A 15,063-nucleotide genomic window follows, 5' to 3' on the forward strand; every position below is an offset into this window, starting at 1 on the left:
TGAAATTTGACGTGTGGACTGATATTGAGACTCTTGATAAAAATTTGAAAACATTTTTTAAAATGGGCGTGGCACCGCCCACTTGCGATAAAAATAATTTTACAAATATCATTAATCATAAATCAAAAATCGTTAAACCTATCGTAACAAAATTCGGCAGAGAGTTTGCCTTTACTGTAAGGAATGCGTTGAAGAAAAATTAACGAAATCGGTTAAGGACCACGCCCACTTTTATATAAAATATTTTTAAAACGGTCGTGGACGAAAAAAAAAAAAAAGATCTTTATATCAATGGTATTTCATTTCCCAAGTGGATTTATAACAATAAATAGGAAAAACGGATCGTAATAAAATTGGGTACACAAATTTTCCCTATATCAGGAAATATTTCTAGATAAAATGGACGAGATCGGCTAAAGACCACGCCTCTTAGGTTAGGTTAGGTTGGGTGGTAGCTTCCCTGTTGGGGGAAGATCACTTGGACAACATGAAGGTCCGTTGTGATACCACATATAATAAGCTAACGGTGACGTAGATATAACTACTTAGAGAATCGTTGGGTAGCAACGATAAAATTCCGAATGATACCGATCTCAACCTTGGATAGCTCCAAGTGAGTCGCGACCAAAATACTTTCGCCTAGTTCTGGCTAAGAGATCCGCTTCACAGTTACCCGGAATATCACTATGGCCCGGGATCCAGATAATCTTAATTGTAAAATAATTCGATGCAATCGCAAGTGAGGTCAGGCACTCCCAGACCACCCTCGATCGCACTGTAGTTGAGCTCAAGGCCTTTATAGCCGCTTGGCTATCAGAGTAGATGTTAAATTCCTTAACCGTAGTAGCACTGGATAGCATTTCATCCATCGCATCCTTAATCGCAGCAACTTCCGCTTAGAATACACTGCAGTGATCAGCCAACTTAAACTTGCGGCTTACATTTAGCTCTTGCCTTTTAACAGGAAATATTTTCAGTAAAAATGGACTAAATCGGTTAAATCGCCTTCTTTTATATAAAAGATTTTGTAAAAGTGCGTAGATGCAGGTAATAAGCTATTTCTAGTAAAAGTTCGAAAATTTCGTTAATAACCCTGCCCTTTTTATACTTTTTTTGTATATACTTACTTGTAAACAGTAGGGAAATACCCATATCTGAAGGAAAACTGCATTATTACCCGCTCAAGGTCATTGGTGTTAGCCTCTGTATTCTTTTTGCTTCTTTTAAACGAAAATTAGTTCATAATAGAACCATATGTATATGTATTATTGCGCAGCCTTGTAACACTATTAAGCACACAAAACAAACAATAACAGCATTTCAAGTGTACAGCTGGGTATGTAATGTTCGGTTTCACCCGAACTTAGACTTCCTTGCTTGTTTTAATAGACAATTTTATTATCAATACAAAAGTACAGCCAAATTCTAACAATTCGATGTCGGTATATTGAAGATATTTCAGAAAAGTTGATAGTAGGGGTATTTACACGCTGAACCCAAATCAGCAGTTTTAAAAAATGTTTCTGTCTATTACTCAGAAACCACTGCACAGAATTGAAGGAAGCTTTCACTGCTGCATCAGCTGAGGTCTAACCTAAAACTAAGAATATATTCCAAACCCCTAGACCACTAAGGCCTTGAAACCCAAAACATGGACCCGGGAATTTTTAATTGTATTTGTACAATATGGATATCAAAGGGGAGCTGCTGATGAGATCTTTAATACAGAGGTAAAAAAACTCGTTAACGCTATATAATCCAAAATGTAACTAGATTCGAAAACTTCTTTGTAGTTCGCAGTGTTGAATATATAATTGGTTTTAAGCAACCCAAAAATAAAAGTAAACTTTATTTTATTCAAAGCTCTACACATACAAAGTAGCGCGTGATGGCTATATAAACAAAGAATAAGTTGTGGGGTAGAAGTATATGCCTTAAGGACGTTTTATGGAGTACTTCAGGAACATTTAAAGAGTATACGAGTACATCTCAAGTGAACCCCATACTTATAACAACTAAAGGTGTCTAAGTTCGGGTGTAACCGAACATTATATACTCAGCGTGAGCTTCAATTGCACATTTAATTTCAGATAAATTACTTTTCTACATAAAACGTGGCACCGGCCGTTTAAAAAAAAATTGTCTCCCCATTTCCTCTTACAGTAAAAGTTGATAAGTGAAATATCATTGATTCAAAACTATTTTTTGCTAAGTTATAGCTTATTATTCTAGTTTACGACCCTTTTAAACTTATTTTATATCTAAGTTGCCGTGGTCTTTAACCGATGCCGTCCATTTTTACTAGAACTATTTTCTGCTATAAGGAAAATATGTGTACACAATTTAATTACGATCCGTTAATTTTTCTTCGAGTTATGGCTCCCGAAACATAGAAAATTGCTTAGTCATAAAAGGGGCCGTGCCACGCCCATTTTTTAAAATTTGAAGTTTTTTCTGTTTATTGTTATAAATCCACTTGGGAAATGAAATACCATTGATACAAAACTCTTTTTTGCAAAGATATAGCTTATTTTATTCGTCCACGACCCTTTTAAAAATCTTTTATATAAAGGTGGGCGTGCTCCTTAACCGATTTCGTTAATTTTTCTTCAAAGCATTCCTTATAGCAAAGACAAACTTTCTGCCGAATTTTGTTACGATAGGTTTAAAGATCTTTGATTTATGATTAATAATATCTGAAAAATTGATTTTATCACAAGCGGGCGGTGCCATGCCCATGTAAAAAATTTTTTAAAATTTTTATCAAGAGTCTCAATATCAGTCCACACGTCAAATTTCAACATTATAGGTGTATTATTTACTAAATAATCAGGTTTTTTGTGTTTTCCAAAATGTTATATATATAAAGTGGGCGTGGTTATCATTCGATTTCGCTCATTTTCAATACCAATCTATTCTGGGTCCAGATAAGCTCGTGTACCAAATTTGGTGAAGATATCTCAATATTTACTCAAGTTATCGTGTTAACGGACAGACGGACGGACGGACGGACATGGCTAAATCAAATTTTTTTTCGACACTGATGATTTTGATATATGGAAGTCTATATCTATCTCGATTCCTTTTTACCTGTACAACCAACCGTTATCCAATAAAAGTTAATATACTCTGTGTGCAAAGCACGCTGAGTATAAAAAATGTGATCCGATTTGCATTGCCATGTCCTATGTTAGGATGACTTAATTCAGTCCCGAATACTCCTTCATCTCGGAATAATTCTTCTGTGTACTCCAAGGAGCACCTCTAGGCGAGAACTTTCCAAAAAATCCAAATAAATTATTAATGAATTTCTCACAAGCAAAGCTGGAGCTAAGCGTAATTTATGTTGGAGTACTTATGTGACAAAACTTGTATTGCTAAACTAAGGACTTTCATTCTATAAAGAATAAGTAGAATTCACAGCAGTGTGCTCAAAATCCAAAAACATTCATGCAAAAATGCAACAAAAAAATTTTTTCAGACAAAACGCAATAATTACAAACCACTATTGTCTTAACTTTAAATCTAGTTGTCCAAAAAATTTGATTTTTTTGGCTGTATGTGCGTTCTTACGTAATTGTAATTGTATTTGAAAATTGCCTCCATTAAAGAGTGGGCACTCTTTTATTATATTTATTCCAGGAATTTGTTATGAGTCACTTAGTGCGTTTCGGTTTGGAATTCCTCATATATGCTTTAGCATTTTAAGCAGATTTAAGGCATTAAGAAATAAATAAAAAATTTCTGCGTATTTTTGTACTTCCGCCTTAGGATTGACTAAAGCTAGCTAATTAAAAAACCATATGAATTTACCCTTAATAGCTTTTTGAAGCCACTTCACGTCCTAAACCAACACCCGTAAAAGCTCTTTTATAAGCTCTACTTGCGCAATCTTTCCAGCAAATTGTTTAAATTAACCCACTTCTGCTAAAACCACTACTTAAATATGATTTATTAATGCCCTTGATGATCATATTCAAATATGACATATGAGGCCTCATAGTAGACATGAACACATAACTGTAATAATTCTATGTATAAGGCTGTGTGTATGTGATCATTTGTCAAGAAGCCGAATTGTTGGCCGCAAATATTTGTACTTACATATAAAACACTTTAAACAAATGAGTTTTACATAGAATTCATACAAAATGGTGTGCACTTTAGTGCAGCAAATTTACCGTTACTCCCTTAATATTCCTTGGACGAATATGCTAGAAACGTGGCATTATGGTAAAGATTTTGTTGTTGTCATGTTATGTACATATGTGTGGCTCTTGTTTTTGAGGGGGATTACATGCAATGGTGTTTCCCAGCCAACCCTTAAAATTAATAGCACAATTTTCATGCATCATTGATCGGATGTAGAACGCTTGTGCAAAGTGTCATGATTTTATGTAGCTATGAACAAAATTTTAATTAAAAAAATTTAGTTTTTTTTAAGATAATTAAAAAAGTAAAAGTATTTAAGAAGTAAAAAGATAAAAAATAAAAAAAAACTTGATAAAGAAATATATAAAAGAAATTATGATATGTTTATGAAAAAAAGTTCATAAAGCTAACATGAAACAAAAAAAAGCAAATGCAACTTTTTTTAACGAGTTGTAAAATTGTATTAAATAAACATTAAAATGAAAAGATTTTATTTTATTTTCCTAAAAAAAAAAAAAAGAAAACACCTAAAAACGGTTAAACCAGAAAAAAAATTGTAATAATAATTTTCTTAAGAAAAATTTTGAATATGTAATTTTTTTAAACATTTATAAAAAAAATAATTTTAAAAAAATAAAAAGTATAAAACAAACAAGCAAGGAAGGCTAAGTTCGGGTGTAACGGAGCATTACATACTCAGCTGCCAAATTACAGCTTGCAAAACTTTTAAATGACCTTTTAAAAGTGGGCGGTGCCACGCCCATTGTCCAAAATTTTACTAACTTTCTATTCTGCGTCATAAGTTCAACTCACTACCAAGTTTCATCCCTGTATCCGTCTTTGGTAATGAATTATCGCACTTTTTCGGTTTTTCGAAATTTTCCATATCGAAAAAATGGGCGTGGTTATAGTCCGAATTCGTTCATTTTAAATAGCGATCTGAGATGAGTGCCCAGGAACTTACGTACCAAATTTCATTAAAATACTTCCAATTGTTTTTATTTTTTACTTCAAAATTTACTCAAGTTATCGTGTTTACGGACAGACGGACGGACGGACATGGCTGAATGAATTTCTTTTTTCGCCCAGATCATTTTGATATATAGAAGTCTATATTTATCTCGAATAGTTTATGCCGTTAGGGGATACCGTTATACGAACACAATTAATATACTCTGTGAGCTCTGCTCAGCTGAGTATAAAAAGAGTAAAAAAAAATATCCCCAATGAACGTTTGATTAAAAAATACTTGTTTTCCTTTTTGCAACTTAAAGAAAAAGTTAAAAAAAAAATTAAAAGCGTAAAGCCAAGAGAAAATTAAAATAAAAAAATTAAAAACCAAAAACACGAAATAAAAACTAGTTACGAAAAATTTTAAATATGCAAACAAAATTTTTTTCGTTTTTATGATAGATAAAAGAGAAAAAAAACGGAATTTTAAAAACGTAAAGTAAAGAAATATTAAGGAAAGTGAGTGGTAGAAATTTTATTTTTTTTATAAAATTGAAACTAAACAAATTTTTCCCATATTCAAAAAATTCAAAAGAAAAAAGACAAAAAGTAATGAAAAATGGGAAAAACCGTAAAAAGTAAAAAAAAAGTTTAAAGAATTAAGTAAAAAATGAAAGAAAAAAATGTAGTTTTGCAGATTATTTTAGTCCGATATAATGAAACATCTTTGTTTTGACAAAATCCCAATATATTTCAATCTCGCTGGGAGATCGTCTTAAAGGACTGCAACAATAACACACAAAAATGTTAACAAAACAATAAACGAAAAACGCATTTTTTTATAATTCGAAATATTAAAAGGAAAAAAGTAAAAACAAAACCAAATAAAAAAACTTCTCAAAACAAAAATTAAATTTCTTTATTTTCTTTTTCAATAAATGAAAAAAAAAAATCAACCGGCAGTTTACGCCTTTCTTGGCGCATTATCGACTCACTTGGCACTTGACAACATGTTGCTCATTACCTTTTGTTACATTAAAAGGATATTCGTACTAACACATTTATCGCCTGGCTACTGCGCGTCCACCGCCCCAACAACGGTAGCTCCTGTTACTGTTACTTTTCGTACCACAGCTACCATACAAAGTAATTAGCATAACTAATTATATAATTTGCATATGAATTTGCTGCATATTCTCGATGTTTTTTTTTTCTTTTGAATTCATTTGTTCTTATGGCTTACGACGTGCGAAAGGCAGCAATTGAAAGGGCCGTGCTTCATATTCGACGCTTGTTAATATATACGAAAATGTTTAATGATTTGTCAGCTTGTCCACAGCTAGCAATACAGTGCTGTGCGTTGTTTTTCTGCTTGGAAAATTTCCTATGTTTGAAACATTTAACGCGAAAAGCACTTCAAAAAAATGAGTTTTTTTAAATTTTAAATAGCTTCATTGCGTATTTAGCCCAGGCAAGTTAACTCCGTCAATCGCCTCTCAAACTGTCTCCCCCACTCTCCTGCGCATAGTTAGTGCTTAGCAACATGAAACAGTTGCATTTATTTTGCACGTTTTTAGCACATTCGCTTTTTTTGCCATTTCTTCCATTTATTTTGTATTCAAAAAACTAGGCACATAAATTCTGGGTTTTAAAAATTTCGCGTGTGCAAATTTACATTTCCTTTGTCACGCACACTTAAATAGTAAGCATGCTATGTATGCGTGTGTGTGTTTGTAGATTTTAATGCCTTTCTCGCATACATTCATACCCGTGATATTGTCATGTTGCGTTTACGTCCTGTTGTGCCTGACTGACGTTGGTCTTTTAAAGTGAAAATGTTAATTAGCTCTTACGTTGTTTTTGTTGTTTGTATATAGTTTTTTATTTTGTTATTTTCTGTATGTTAACTATATACGTTGTGCTAATTTTTCTGGCTGTTTCGTTAATGTTCTTTTTGTTTTAATTATTTATACATACTTTATCGCTGCCATAGTGGCCATTGGTGTGCATTACTATGTGAGTGTATTAGTGTTGTTGTTTGTTTTACAAAAAAAAGTGTAAAAACCTCTTTATCGTGCGCATTTCGTAATATAATAATTCATTTTAGTTTTAAGTAGCAAGAGTTACTTGCTTGGAATTTTTGTTTTATGCAGGCAAACAGATTTATTGTTTGCAAATTAATTTTTCATGTGAAGTTTGAAAAATGTTAAAATAATGCAAATAAATGAAAAATGTTTGAAAGCAAAAGGCAGAATAAATGGGTTAAAAAACATGCAAAAATATGGAACCTGAAATTTCTTTTATAGAGGAAAAGTATAACTATTTCGTCGCTAGTCTTTTCCGTAGGCCTTCGTACCATCAAATGGTTTATACAATAAATATTCTTTATTGCTGTTATGACGTTTCGCAGATTGCAAAAAAATATAAATTTCTAGAAAATCCATTTGTGTTTTTACTGACAACATTTACAGATAAAAAACAATAGTTAATTTTTATACCAATAGCAATTGGCATAATAATATTATTACAAAATTACTAATAAGAAATGCCCCAAAATGTCAAAGGAATCAAAGCCTCCCTAGATATCACTACGAGAAAATGCAGCGCTTATAGCTCTTAGGGCCTTTTCCCGGACATCGAGGAGCACATGAAGAGGATCGGATGTCACCGTCTCAAATTGAACACGACCGATGTGACCAACATTGGGTATGCCTCATATAATCTAAGGGCGTCGGCAGGATGCTGGATTCTGTGTACATTTTACTTAGTACACATTTGATGGGAAAAATCCAATTCTTATCCTGATCGGACACCACAGAAGTACGTCATCGCCCTCTGGCCTGTGCGTTAGCTTGGCAAATGCACGTGCAAATTTTATTTGCATATACAAATTAAAAAGATAAATAAAGCGAAAAAATCTAATATGTTTTCGTGTTTGAAGATATAAATTTAAATTATAAGTTATTTTAGGATAACTGAAAAAAAATTTATAAAACAAACAAGAAGGAAGGTTAAGTTCGGGTGTAACCGAACATTACATACTCAGGTGAGAGCTATGGTGACAACATAAGGGAAAATAACCATGTAGGAAAATGAACTGAGGGAAACCCTGGAATGTGTTTGTATGACATGTGTATCAAATGAAAGGCATTAAAGAGTATTTTGTGAGGGAGTGGGCCATAGTTCTATAGGTGGACGCCATTTAGGGATATAGCCATAAAGGTGGATCAGGGTTTACTCTAGAATGCGTTTGTACGATATGGGTATCAAATTAAAGGTATTAATGAGAGTTTTAAAAGGGAGTGGTGGTAGTTGTATATGTGAAGGCGTTTTCCAGATATCGACCAAAATGTGGACCAGGGTGACCCAGAACATCATCTGTTGGATACCGCTAATTTATTTATATATGTAATACCTGCCAAGATTTTAAGGGTTTTTTATTTCGCCCTGCAGAACTTTTTCATTTTCTTCTACTTAATATGGTAGGTGTCACAACCATTTTATAAAGTTTTTTCTAAAGTTATATTTCGCGTCAATAAAACAATCCAATTACCTTACCATATTTCATCCCTTTTTTCGTATTTGGTATAGAATTATGGCATTTTTCATTTTTCGTAATTTTCGATATCGAAAAAGTGGGCGTGGTCATAGTCGGATTTCTTTCATTTTTCATACCAAGATAAAGTGGGTTCAGATAAGTACGTGAACTGAGTTTGGTAAAGATATATCGATTTTTGCTCAAGTTATCGTGTTAACGGCCATGCGGAAGGACAGACGGACGACTGTGTTTAAAAACTGGGCGTGACATCAACCGAGTTCGCCCATTTTCACAGAAAACAGTTAACGTCATAAAATCTATGCCCCTACCAAATTTCAAAAGGATTGGTTTATTTTTGTTCGACTTATGGCGTTAAAAGTATCCTAGACAAATTAAATGAAGAAGGGCGGAGCCACGCCCATTTTTAAATTTTCTTTTATTTTTGTATTTTGTTGCACCATATCATTACTGAAGTTGAATCTTGACATAATTTACTTATATACTGTAAAGATATTAAATTTTTTGGTTAAATTTTACTTTAAAAAAAAATTTTTTTTAAAGTGGGCGTGATCCTTCTCCGATTTTGCTAATTTTTATTAAGCGTACATATAGTAATAATAGTAACGTTCCTGCCAAATTTCATCATGATATCTTCAACGACTGCCAAATTACAGCTTGCAAAAGTTTTAAATTACCTTCTTTTAAAAGTGGGCGGTGCCACGCCCATTGTCCAAAATTTTACTAATTTTCTATTTTGCGTCATAAGTTCAACTCATCTACCAAGTTTCGTCGCTTTATCGGTCTTTTGTAATGAATTATCGCACTTTTTCGGTTTTTCGAAATTTTCGATATCGAAAAAGTGGGCGTGGTTATAGTCCGATATCGTTCATTTTAAATAGCGATCTGAGATGAGTGCTCAGGAACCTACATACCAAATTTCATCAAGATACCTCAAAATTTACTCAAGTTATCGTGTTAACGGACGGACGGACGGACATGGCTCAATCAAATTTTTTTTCGATCCTGATTATTTTGATATATGGAAGTCTATATCTATCTCGATTCCTTTATATATGTACAACCAACCGTTATCCAATCAAACTTAATATACTCTGTGAGCTCTGCTCAACTGAGTATAAAAATAATAAAAACGCTAAAAAAAGTAAAACAACTGGAAAAAAATATATATCAAGATTCAAATGGAGGAGAAGCTACAAGCTTGAAACTTGGAATATAGTTCAGAACCCGATGACAATGCAATAGTAAGAAAAAAATCGCCGCTAGGTGGCGCAAGGATGGAGATATTCACAAAAATCGTTTTTGTGGTCCGATTTGGCTCATATTTGGAACACATAATATATACAAGAATAGAAAGCGACCTACGAAAAAAACAAATCGACGCTAGGTGTCGCAAAGATCGAGATATTCACAAAAATCGTATTTGTGATCCGATTTGGTAAATATTTGGAACACATAATACATACAAGAATATAAAGCGACCTATGAAAAATATCGCCGCTAGGTGGCTCAAGGATCGAGATATTCACAGAAATCGTATTTGTGGTCCGATTTGGCTCATATTTGGAACACATAATACATACAAAAATAGAAAGCGACCTATGAAAAAAATCGCCGCTAGGTGGCGCAAACATCGAGATATTCACAAAAATCGTATTTGTGGTCCGATTTGGTCCATATTTGGCACACAATACATACATGAATATGTCGGAGTTTTTTTCTTATTATTGCAATGTCATCGGGTTCTGAACTATATTTCAAGTTTGAAGCTTGTAGCTTATCGGAAAGTTACTTAAATTTTAATTACAAAATTCGTGCCGCCCGGCCTGTCAAGTCAAGCTAAATAAAACCGTTTAAAAAACTAATATTTTACAGAGTGCTGAAATAAATTTTTTTCTTTTAATTTTAGAAATTTTTTCGAAGTAGTCGAACTAAGAGGCACATTTTAAATATTTTGTTTATTGATACGCCTAAATGCTTAACTCCCTTTGGCGGCTGCAGTAGTTTGGTGCTCGTTAACTTGGCTTAAAAGTTTTATAAATCCAAATTTTACATACGACAATACGTAAGTGACAGTTGTAATGTTATATACTTCTTAAGCTAAGTAAGCACAACTGAAGTCTAGCACTGAATGTTTTGTGTTAAGATTTTAGGTTTTAGGATTTTTTAATTGTTGTTGTTGATGCGCCTGCTAGTGCTATTAAGTTGTATACTCAGTGTGCTTTGCCCACAGAGTATATTAACTTCTGGACGATATGACGAAGGGGCAATTGGACGGAATAATAACCGACTTAACATCCAAAACAGACCACATCACAGGGGTTTTGGACTTCCAGGTTCAGAACATACGATATCCCTCAAGGGAGGAATGGGAAGTAGGCCTAGACAATGGCAGGGGCATCACAATATACACCGACGCACAGTGTTCCGTGTAGAACAAGCTAGCTGGACAAAAACAGAGTTTTTATTCCAAGAATATTGTAATGGAAAATGAAAGAAAACAACAAAATAACGGGATTTGTGCACACATTTGTTTTTTTTCGCTTATTATATCTTGAGTAATTGAAGTAAGTATGCAGGAGTGGCCGTAATTTGCGTTGATTAATTTACAAAAATAGTGTTGAATATTACTTTTCATAATACTTTTAATTAAACACTTTTACATAATTTTGTGATGGATTCTAAGCTAGAAGGTAAGTTGAATTTTTTAATAGTAATCTTTTCGCAATTATAATATTTTTAAGATTCCGTTATTAGGAAGAAAATGTACTTTTTACCTACATTTTTAATTTTAGAAAGGGAAAAGTTATATGTACCCGCGTGTACCCGCGCCAAATGATACATATGCTATAGTCCCAAGTATTTTCTAATAGTCGAAAGAAAAAACCATTGCGAATTCTTTGCACATCTATTTAAAATTTTTTTTTTATACTCAGTTGAGCAGAGCTCACAGAGTATATTAAGTTTGATTGGATAACGGTTGGTTGTACAGGTATAAAGGAATCGTGATAGATATAGACTTCCATATATCAAAATAATCAGGATCGAAAAAAAATTTGATTGAGCCATGTCCGTCCGTCCGTCCGTCCGTTAACACGATAACTTGAGTAAATTTTGAGGTAAATTGATGAAATTTGGTATGTAGGTTCCTGAGCACTCATCTCAGATCGCTATTTAAAATGAACGAAATCGGACCATAACCACGCCCACTTTTTCGATATCGAAAATTTCGAAAAACCGAAAAAGTGCGATAATTCATTACCAAAGAAAGCTAAAACGATGAAACTTGGTAGATGGGTTGACCTTATGGCACAGAATAGAAAACTAGTAAAATTTTGGATAATGGGCGTGGCACCGCCCACTTTTAAAAGAAGGTAATTTAAAACTTTTGCAAGCTGTAATTTGGCAGTCGTTGAAGATATCATGATGAAATTTGGCAGGAACGTTACTCTTATTACTATATGTACGCTTAATAAAAATTAGCAAAATCGGAGGACCAAGCCCACTTTTAAAAGTAAATTATGTCAACATTCAACTCCAGTAATGATACGGTGCAACAAAATACAAAAATAAAAGAAAATTTTAAAATGGGCGTGGCTCCGCCCTTTTTCATTTAGTTTGTCTAGGATACTTTTAATGCCATAAGTCGAACAAAAATTTCCCAATCCTTTTGAAATTTGGTAGGGGCATAGATTTTATGACGTTAACTGTTTTCTGTGAAAATGGGCGAAATCGGTTGAAGCCACGCCCAGTTTTTATACACAGTCGTCCGTCTGTCCTTCCGCATGGCCGGTTACACGATACCTTGATCAAAAATCGACACATCTTTACTGAACTTAGTTCACGCACTTATCTGAACTCACTTTATCTTGGTATAAAAAATGAACGAAATCCGACTATGACCACGGCCACTTTTTCGATATCGAAAATTACGAAAAATGAAAAAAATTCCATAATTCTATACCAAACACGAAAAGAGGGATGAAACATGGTAATTAAATTGGTTTATTGAAGCGAAATATAACTTTAGAAAAAACTTTGAAAATGGTTGTGACACCTACCATATTAAGTAGAAGAAAATGAAAAAGTTCTGCAGGGCGAAATAAAGAACCCTTGAAATCTTGGCAGGTATTACATATATAAATAAATTAGCGGTATCCAACAGATGATGTTCTGGGTCACCCTGGTCCACATTTTGGTGGATATCTGGAAAACGCCTTCACATATACAACTACCACCACTCCCTTTTAAAGCTCCCATTAATACCTTTAATTTGATACCAATATCGTACAAACACATTCTAGAGTCACCCCTGGTCCACCTTTATGGCGATATCTCGAAAAGGCGTCCACCTATAGAACTAAGCCCCACGCCCTTTTAAAAATACTCATTAACACCTTTCGTTTGATACCCATATCATACAAACAAATTCTAGAGTCAACCCTGATCCACCTTTATGGCGATATCTCTAAATGGCGTCCACCTATAGAACTATGGCCCACTCCCTCATAAAATACTCTTTAATGCCTTTCATTTGATACACATGTCATACAAACACATTCCAGGGTTTCCCTCGGTTCATTTTCCTACATGGTGATTTTCCCTTATTTTGTCACCATAGCTCTCAACTGAGTATGTAATGTTCGGGTACACCCGAACTTAACCTTCCTTACTTGTTTTTTGTAGATTTAGCATTAACCATACCAAGAATGGAGTTTTTTGAAATTTGGTTGAAATATTCGAAAGAATCGAGAAATAAGGAGTTATTGAGTTGTATTTTACTTAAGGCTGATTTAAGAGAAGTAGCTGAGCATTCGTTAAGAAATTTAAGTCAACAAATTTCAAAATATCCGTCCAAAATCGATGAGAAATGGAACAGCTCTGGAAGACATCGGGAGCGATTTTGTAATAAAAACTCGGAGTGGCTTTCGGAAACAGATTTCAAGTTTACAATTACGATGGATTCAAGGTTGCCATCAGAGCAATCAGCTTCGTCTTCAGGTAACCCAGGACTCGGAAGACCACAGAAGGACTTCCTGCTTTCGAGTCAAAAGACCAAACGTCGTCGAGTGAACGACCTACTGCAATCCAGAAGTGCTGATGAGTTAGTTTATGCGGCAGAAGTATCAACGCGGATGTCCGGCAACAGGAATATTGCTAATATTATGAAAAGTTCACAAAAAACCACACAAAAAACGACGAACAAGGTAACAGTGAGCAAGGTGCAAGATGCTTGAGCAGTGTAGAAGCTTTGGCATACTATGTAGACAGCAAGTCGACGACTCATGTGTACAAAACGACTCGGAAGTGGAGTATCAAGGCAGGCCATAAGGTTTATCCATCATTTTATAGTTTAAGAAAAGCTAAGGCAGAATGCTACCCAAATGAGATTGATGTGAGTGAAACAAGTGCTGAAATTAAAGTTCAAGCCGTATTAGATAAAACTGTTGAACGTTTAATTTTAGCAAATCAAGAAGTTCATGTTAGTTTGTTACCTACATCTGTGTCATTTACTTTAATCAGCAAAGCGGGGTTGCGATGGAAGTTGTGGTCATAGTACATATAAGCAAAAATTCACATGCAGTGCTGACACTGATGAGTTTTTGTTTATATTTTCTTTCGTTCCTCTTCAGTTACAGGACGAAAGGGGTAACATTGTTTGGCAGAATCCTCGACCTTCTTCTACAATGTATTGTCGTCCAATTAAATTTATTTTCTATAAGGAAACAAAAGATTTTATTGTTTCTGAAACCATAAAAGTTTTAGAGGAGGTAAATGCTTTGTTACCAACAAAGTACTTTCTCGAAGAATGCGAGGTTTCTGTAAATCACAACATGCTCCTAACAATGGTTGACGGAAAAGTTTGCAATGCTGTGACTGAAACTTCTTCCGCACAAAAGTGTTATATTTGTGGTGCCACTCCAAAAGATATGAATGATGAGATACGGGTTTTTATGCCTAACCGAGATAATCTTGGTTTTGGCTTGTCTACTCTCCATGCCTGGATAAGATGTTTTGAATGCTTGCTTCACATAAGTTATCGCCTCGAAGTAAAAAAATGGCAACTTAGGAATGAGGCAGATAGAGAGAGTGTTAAGCAACGTTCCAACGAAATCCAGAATAAATTTAAAAGTGAACTTGGATTGATAGTAGATCAACCAAAACCAGGATTCGGCAATACCAACGATGGTAATACTGCTCGAAGGTTTTCGAAAATTCTAAGGCTAGTGCTGAGATTACGGGATTGGATGTAACGCTCATCAAAAGGTTCGATACTCCCCTTCACGCATTAGCATCTGGGTATAATACCAATATCCAAAGATTTGAGATATTTGCGAGTGAGACTAAAAAACTATACATAGATCTCATCCGTGGTTTTATATGCCTGCTACAGTTCATAAAAT

General features: G+C 34.1%; 2 protein-coding genes across 12 annotated transcripts in view; one reads left to right on the top strand and one right to left on the bottom strand.

Annotated features, from left to right (window-relative positions):
• The window catches only part of NaCP60E (Na channel protein 60E), a 641,026-nt gene that overhangs the window by 195,576 nt on the left and 430,387 nt on the right, over window positions 1-15,063 (bottom strand). The gene's annotated exons all lie outside the window — the stretch shown is intronic.
• The window catches only part of Tpc2 (Thiamine pyrophosphate carrier protein 2), a 535,063-nt gene that overhangs the window by 89,204 nt on the left and 430,796 nt on the right, over window positions 1-15,063 (top strand). The gene's annotated exons all lie outside the window — the stretch shown is intronic.

Source organism: Eurosta solidaginis, chromosome 3 (assembly GCF_040869045.1).
Source record: "Eurosta solidaginis isolate ZX-2024a chromosome 3, ASM4086904v1, whole genome shotgun sequence".
NCBI lineage: Eukaryota > Metazoa > Arthropoda > Insecta > Diptera > Tephritidae > Eurosta > Eurosta solidaginis.